Source organism: Lepeophtheirus salmonis, chromosome 1, assembly GCF_016086655.4.
Source record: "Lepeophtheirus salmonis chromosome 1, UVic_Lsal_1.4, whole genome shotgun sequence".
Lineage (NCBI taxonomy): Eukaryota > Metazoa > Arthropoda > Copepoda > Siphonostomatoida > Caligidae > Lepeophtheirus > Lepeophtheirus salmonis.
The window spans coordinates 13,960,197-13,969,126 of NC_052131.2; positions in this window are offsets into that span (position 1 = coordinate 13,960,197).

Consider the following 8,930-nt stretch of genomic DNA (forward strand, 5'->3'; position numbering starts at 1 on the left):
AACAAAGGCCAATCACATCCCATAAATTAGAAAAAATCGGGCGAAGCGATCACCCTAGTACCTATGGTATAAAATTTAAGATTTATGTTTAAAAAGCAAATACGAGAGCAAAGATTTTATCTTGACAGAAAAGGGGCCTTATAAATATATATCCAATATTTTGTAAATGAATTTGAATTCCTAAAGAAACCTATAATTCTGATAATCATAATTTACATTTATAAAATTGGGTTTCCTACTCAATTTATCCAAAAAAATTACCCCCTATAAAAATCATATTTCCCCATTGATTCACAAACAGTCCTCTTTCTCCATCAACGAATATTGGTTATTTATATGTCTAGAGATTTAATACTTATTTAAGTGGTATAAATGTACTATTTATATTATTCAATTTAATTTAATTTAAAAGAAAAAAAATCAAATGTGTATGGTTTAACTTATTGATAAATAAATAAGCATGACTCCAATCAAAACCTTTAATAATCTTTAGTAATGAAAATATATGTACGTTGGTAACTGACGTTTTAACCTCTGGAGAGAAAAAAAAAATTCTTCTTCAAAAGGTAATTTAATTGTACCCGTCAACACAAAGGCAGGCTAGAATATTTTTTCTCAAAATTGATTGTGGACTACATATGTATTTATCGACAAATTATCGTGATTTCCATCAACAAATTATTCTTATTAACCTATTGTGTGTGACTTGAATCGTACTTAAAGGAATCCGAATGGATTATCAAAATAAAATAATTATAAATTGATAGATTTTATTTAAGAATGGCTAAATGGGGCCCAATATAAGTCTCTTACATCAAATAATGGTTTTACTCTGTAGCAAAAACTATTCTTAACTCAACCCAAAAATGTGAAGACTAAGCCTATAATTGAATCAAAAGTGTTTATGTAATAAATTGGAATTTCCCTCTTTTTTCTTATTTTTGTTCATGGTTGTTTTTATGTTTATACAGCATATATAATTTCGAGCAATTACTTTTTCCTAAGCATAAATAACAAAATGTTGATTAACGAAATAATAAATAAACAATTTAATAAGTCCAATTCAATTAAAATATTTTATTATTATAGCTTGACAAATTCGTAGAAAAATAATGTATTTTTGCTTTTGAAGATACTTTTATCATAAATCAAAGAAATATATTTTAATAAAGAACTAAAATGAGTTATGTATTTAGATATTGATGTAGACACAAAATTCATAGAAATATTTTAATCAACGCAGAGAATTAATCAATCAAAAATAACTCACAAATCGTATGGACAATTTAAGACATTTGGTGGTGAAGGGCGAAAAATTATAAATAAAACTTTCGTAATTTACATATACTTAGTTACACTATGGTAAAAAAACTAGCATGATAATTCAACCGCAAGGTTAATTATAAACTTTATTTTTATAACAAAAGAAATATGATTTTGATACATATTTTATCAATAACATTTGACGCACTGTTTTTATTTTTAATTTAAAAATCCCTAATTGTAAGACTTTGTATTAAATTTAGAATATGCCTTATTCTATATTACTAACTTTAGATGTCAAAAGCTCTTAGTTTGGTACTAGAACAAATCATTGAAATACAAAACGTAGTAGGACAAACCATCAAACGGACAAAACGTAGAAGGAAAAAAGATATTTCGAAAAAAATAAATAAAATTGGAGCAAAAAAAATGCAAAAACAAAGAAATCAGCTGTGACAAGGGAGGAAAGAGAAAAGGAAATAATAAATGATATTTGGTATAATTACTCCGATTTCAATCACCAATTCTACTCTGAGTCCAACGAGGGCTTACAATTTTAACTCCACAACAAATCTTCTGGATTACTTTTCGTCTTTTATGAGCACATATAATCAGGTTTTGAGTATAATTGAGTGTATTTAGGAAAGGAAGTAATTTCACGAATTAAATAATAATGAAAACTCCAAAGGAAAGAAAATTCATTCTTCAGATTACCAATTTAAAAAAAAAAAACCTGGCCTGCTAAAAAATACTCACCATTTACATCACTGCTTATCATATTATGCAAGGTTTGAGCTTTCCGTTCCCTGTGTAGGGAGAAATGGCGAGTAAAAGAGAAAAATATATGTACATAATATATAAAATAAAAATGGAGGAGGCCAATACTACACTGGTGCAGGTAGGGAGAAGGTAAAAAAAGAGTAAATAATAGTTGTTGTTTTATTTAAATTTAACATAAAAAAATACAGTAAACATGTCATTTTTGTGCACATGTCTAAATTAGTAATATTTGGTGGTTTTTATGTTAATTAGGAAATAAATTGTTTAGAGAAAAAAATGTACGTTCGTCGTCTTGTCTTTCAATGTTATGTCCAAGCACCCTTAATTTAATGTACAAAATAATTACTATAAAATTTTTGCATCAATTAAACATATAAATATTCAGTGTAAATGTGCTGTTAAACAATTGTCTAATTTTGAAATATTTAAATTTAACGTTTCTCACTTCCTGATGTAGAAGCTTGCTATGTCTTGTGTCAATCTTTTATTTATTTAATCTTGAACAACTATCCAACTTATCGGATAGTAAGCTGATTTTTTCTTCTTTTTTAGGATAAAGTAACTTTGTTTTTCTGTTCTACTCCGTCATATACCTTAAATTGACTTTAAAATTTGTTTTAGATATTACAGCAAGACATTTTTGAGGGGCTGTAGTTCTTCATTTATTTATTCTAAATATATAATATTTCCAATGAACTGTTTATGCACATACATATGTAGGTAAAGGAGAATTGAATATGTTTTGCGTCATTGATGATCATTAAATTTATGCTCCAGGATCGTCTTCTATTTTTTCCAATGAGAGAAGAGACTCACAAGTAAAAATGTAATTGGAAGTGAGGATAAAGTGTCTAGAATTACATAAATAATACAGCCTTATAGGTATATGTACACAATGTCATAGATATGAGTTGTTTGTTATGTACATCAACGCCATTTATGGATTCAAATATTCTTAAGAGTTTTCTAAGAATATTGGGAGACGAAATATGGAAAATGGAAGAAATGCAGTTGAAGGATGATAAGTTTCTTTGTTCCTCACTGTACATTTCATTCCAGTAAAAGTGTAGAACGATTCCATACAAGACATAGAGGAACGGATGTGTATTTGAACCGATGCATGTTTTAGTAACAAATTTGGACGTTACAGGACATCTGCACAATGACAGATACCTCCATTAAATGAGATGATATTCATCATGTAAGGTACAAGAACCTTTTCTAAAAAGATGAGATCCCTGAACATGATGGATACCCTAATATCATAAACAGATCGGAGTTGAATAGAACTATGAGTTGACTTATATCTATATATTCGGATGTTCCGTGGAAAAGATACATCAAAAGCATCATTACTGTCTTATGAGTAATTAATTTGATGACTAAAGTTTATCACAATAACTGTTTTCACAAAAAAATGCAAAATCATTTTATTTCTTCCTCCTTAACCCGATGAAGTAGTTTGTTTGAAGGAGATTTCTTGTCATTTCTCATTCTCTCTTGCTTAGATATTATTGCTTTTACATATATACTAAATTATCATGTGCTTTTTTTCTATTATTAGCACTAAGAGTGCAGTTTAGCCTTTTGGTTCATCGGGCCCACAACAAAAACAGTTAAGTACCAAGTGATAAAGTAGCTAATTTTTTGTGGATTATATTTTATTTAATAAAACTGATATTATAAAATAATTAAAAGCAGGGTTTCCAGTAGGCGTAAAACTACCATTAATCCACGGTAAACAGGATCCCAAGAGATACATCCTATTAGATATATTGTTCATAAAAATCTTTTAACGCTTATAGACTTCTTAACATCCTTCCAGTATTTATTTCTTGATCAAAGTGTCTAGTACTAACATAATTGAATATGGAAAAATGAAAATGTTGTGAACTTGGGCTTTAACACGTTTATAATTTGAAGTAAATGTCAAAGTACATGAATATCAATGAATTAATTTATTTTGTGACATAAATATATATTAAAATGTTCTAAAATAAAATAAGTTTTCTGCTAAATACAATATTTTTTGGTTTGTTTTGGTCCTTTGCTCAAATATCTGCAATATTTATGTGTCACTGCAATTGATAGATTATCCTTCTCCCCCCTAAAAAAACAAACATTTTTAAATATTTAGTGTAAAAAATACGTGTCCTACCATCAATATCAGACTCTTTTCCTCAAAATAGCAACTATACTACCATCTGCAGGGAAACGTTCATTGGATGTGGTAATATCTATCATGCATGCGTCCGCAATGTATTTTTAAATACTTTGCATATTATAATCTCCCGAATTTCAACAATTCTCCCTATAATAGTAATGAAATTCTATTATTTAAAATGTTCTTTTACTCCCACAAACAAGACTCATTTTAAGTCACACAACCCTTTATTTTGAAAAGGACAGTTGTTCAGGTGTTAAGATTATACTATGCATTTCTTAAAAATAAGTTGTTCATTTGTCGTTTCCACAATTTTTACACTTACAAGGTGGATAGTAAAAAAATCAAGCAAAGTAAGTAGCTTCATTTTGCTGAAATAGTTGATAATATTTTGCGTAAACGTATTTTTTATATTTCAAGCAATGAAAAGAGGTGTTCATAGAATCTACCCCGATTTGGGTTTATATTACATGAAAATCGCAGGAACTGTGGGGGATACCAAAAAGACTATCTGGAAATTTGTGTTTCAATTTAACATTTTCTAATTGTTCACCACCCGTTATAATTTATGTACTTCAAACTTTATTATTCAATTTAATAATCCGTTATACAGACTTATAATTAAATATGAAATACCAGATTTTTTCCATAGCCCACTGTATATAAATACGTGTACAGTACACGCATTATAATCGTGAAAACCCGCCTCTAAAATTTAAGTCCTTATCTTCAAAATAGATTCACCATACGTAATTAGCTATAACTCAACATTTACCACTCAAGATAATTTTGAATCAAGGAAAAAACTGCATTTTCTTTTTTTTTCCCTTTTTTATAGAACGCAGGTGTATTTTTTCCTTACCCTTTTTTAAAGCCTTACTTAAATATTAATTTATTTTGCCTGTAAAGTTTTAGCTAATGATTAAGTTTTTTCTCATATAAACTTCTTCTTCTAAAGTGTTGAAATAAATTATGTCAGTTTTTTAGACCATCAGTAGTAGCTTAATAAGATTAATTTCTGACATAGCTTATCTTATGCGAATAATTATTTTAACACATTATTTAGAAGTATTGTGTCTGTTTCTTTGAAGAAAATTAAATGCAAAATGAAATTATATCCCAGTGTGTAAAAAAGGAAAATCTTTATATCTCGCTATAATTGATGATATATTTCATTCATTTAATATTTTTAAGCAAGTGTGGAAACGTTTTCCCCTGTTGTTTTTTCTGTTTTATCCATAATCTTAATTTGTTATTTTTTTAAAAATCCTTCAAAGTTTAAATTAAGCCTATTATAAGCAATATCTGATTAAAATATACATAAACGAAATTTATTCGTTTATTTTGTCAGCTGTTCAACCATAAATATTTCTATGGTGCCGTTGAGGAGGAAATAATATTGACTGAAAAAACGAAAGAATCCAATTTTCACAGATTTATTTATAAATTTTGAATAAATTTAGAAAGGGTAGTATAGCTGTTTTTGAGATGCCAATCACTTTTTGATTTATTACTCAAGCCTATGTAGTCTCATTGAGCTGTAAAAAACGATTTTTGTGTTTTGGGTGTCGCATAAGCTCCCCTTATATGACTCCACGAAAAATCGACAGCGCTGTCTTAGCCTGACCAGGTTTGAAAGACTCACCCATGTAAAATTTCAGTCTCCTAGGTTCAACCGTGTGGGCATACATAAAGGACACACTCGGACATACAAAAAATATATATCCCTTTCCTCCCTTGTCACAGCTGATTGTAGCAAATATAGTGAAATGTCATGAGCATTATTCTTTATCGCCTCCAAAACATTCTTACAAATTGACTGGGTTACCCTTTTGATTTTCATTTTTTTAACATGCCTATTCTATACTGGATTTTCAGCACTGACTATGATCATCAAGTTATTTACTAGTTTGGAGTTAACTATGTTTGTAAACATGAACGTAAACCAACTAAATTATAGTATTTTATGTTTCGATAGACCTCAAGACATACTTATGTATGTATATTTTTTAGTTTTACTATGAATTAAAAATATATAAAACAAATTAGGCGTTAGTTATTTTATTCTTCTGCTAAATGTTTATAGTTGTAAAAAGTATGACCTTAGACGCGGTCCATACTTTTTGTGTTTGCAACCTGAATAGCGTTTTTGAATTTCCGAAGCAGCTATAATTATTCTTTGATCCTTGAGGATGGACCATCTAAGTATAAAGTGTGTGAGCTCATCACACACTTTTGTTCGGTTATAAAGGTATGTCCTTATATGGGGGATTAATTAAGAGTATAATGGAGTATCGACATCGGAGTAATTCCTGCCTATATCTATGCTGGATATTGAGTAAGTTCGTGTTAATTTCATTCCTCTTTCGGCTGATTGCAGCTAATATAATAAAATGTCATGAAAGCTAAGCTGCTGTTCACCCAAACATTCTTCAAATTGTTACGATAATTGCTTTAATTCTTGTTTTTTTTAAATACTCGTAGTTCATATTACTTATAACTATAGATATGTTCTTACCTTAACGATCTAACATAGAATGATAATAATTATTAAAAAAAGAAATCATAACGCTAGCCAGTTTTCCTTTTTTAATATTAATTTTTTTTTCTCTGCAAAAGTATCATCTATACGTATGGTCCACGCACAGGAGAAGTTGATGCTATTCAATTATCACGAATTGTGTTCACAGAGTCTCACACAATTTGAAGCAATATAAAACGAAAAAAAATATAAAGACAAAAAGCCTTCAAAGAACAACTTATAGCGATAAACGCTATTATTTTCTATGATTTTCTATTTATTGATAATTACTACTGCTTCAACATGCTTAATCCAAGAGCCATAATGTCTGTTGTTGGGGGAAAGTTAAAGAATCCCACTGTGTGTAAAAGAAAAATGTACCAATTATACTTTTTTATCTGAACTCAAACTAATAAAACCCTTATAAAAAGGACATATTTCTTAGATTTTCATTTTTTTAGAGTAGTGGAGTAAAATTTCTTCAATAGTTATTGAGTTATTTAGAATAAAATGTATTAGTAAAAGTTCATTACTACAAGTAGAAATTTAGGGCAGAATAAAATGTCAAACAAAACAAACAATTTTTTGAAAGAGATACAATTTGACACACGTTTGTTTCTTATGAATAAGAAACTTTGTGCATAAAATTATCAAATTATATGGATGATTTTTCCTGTTTTTAAAGAATTGTACAATTTTTTATTTGCCCATCTTATAAAAAACCATAGGTTAAGGAAATAAATTTAGGGTTCTAGTCAAAACACTTAAAAACAATATTTCAATTTATTTAAATATAAAGGTTTCAAGAAAACTTATAAATATTGTTACAAGACTTTTATCATTCAATTTTTTTTGTTCTTTAAATTAGTGACATAGAGTTGCACTCTTTAAATATAAGCAGACATCATTGTATTCCAATAATTCTATTTGACCATTGAAATCCATATAGATAAAGTAAATTCTCTTTAAAAAAATCTTGTTAAGATAAACATTTGGTTTACAAAAAAAATTGTGAAAATATTTATTATTTACAGTAGGTATAAGGGATCCCACCAAATAACGTGTGTTTGCTTTCGAAGATAAATATTACCATAAGATTGATTGAAAAAATATTTTACAAAATTAAATTAATTAAAATTTAGTTCTGCAGTTTTATTGGTTTCAACTTCTAAGACAAACAATAAACAATTGTTTCTTTTCAATGACTCCACAGATAATGATGCCGGAGAGCTACAATTGGTGCCATCAAATTTGGTGTCAATTTCTAATTGGAACCGGATTTATTCCAGAAAACTCATGGTTTTGTTGACCTTTGCAAAATCATCAATAACTAAATAAAGAATCAAACAATCATCCAGAACTATAAAATATCAACTGAGTGTATTTCCAGTGAAATTTTAAAATATGGCATATATATTGAAACCATGCCTAACCCGATACTTGATACTACTTTTAAAGCCGGATTGCCACGCATTATAAAAAAAAGGAAATTAGTTTTTTTTTTCTTTTACTTCCCTTTGAAATTGCAACTAACCTTCATAGGTAATGTAAACATATAATACAGTTGTATTGTATATGTAATTTTATCTTCAATCTCTAATTGTATAATTTTTTGCAAGGAGAGGATTGGTAAATAAGATAGGGAGGTTTTTATTTTATTTTTGTAATTTTAGGAAAAACTGTTATGCAGATTATACATCAAATTGGCATATTTTCATAACCTGAGCTTCAATTTCAACAAACAAAGTATTTCTGAAAAGATAAAAAAAATAGAGTATAAGGTAAATTACAGATCGTCAGTCGTTCCATATTGTCAGACACGTAACAGTTACAGCTATTCTTTAGTTCTTCAACCTAAGATATGAAAGGAGATAATTATGTGAGTTTTACACATTTTCAAATAATCCTCTAAAATTTCAAAGTTCGAGGTTCTAATAATTTCCAGTTAAAATTCCACACTTCTATATTTTCAGGTGCGTGATAATGTGAAAATATTTCATCTCCATTTGGTTATATTAAAAAAAAGTACAACTTTTATAAAAAAATTATTTTATGTATTTCCTGCATTTTTATCATATTGTTTTTTTCAAAATAATTACTGTTTGATAATATGAACTAAATAATTGACTAATTCTTATTATCAGGCAGTTTTTGAAAATCAATGAAATATCAAATTATTAACTAAATAACCAAATAAATAGC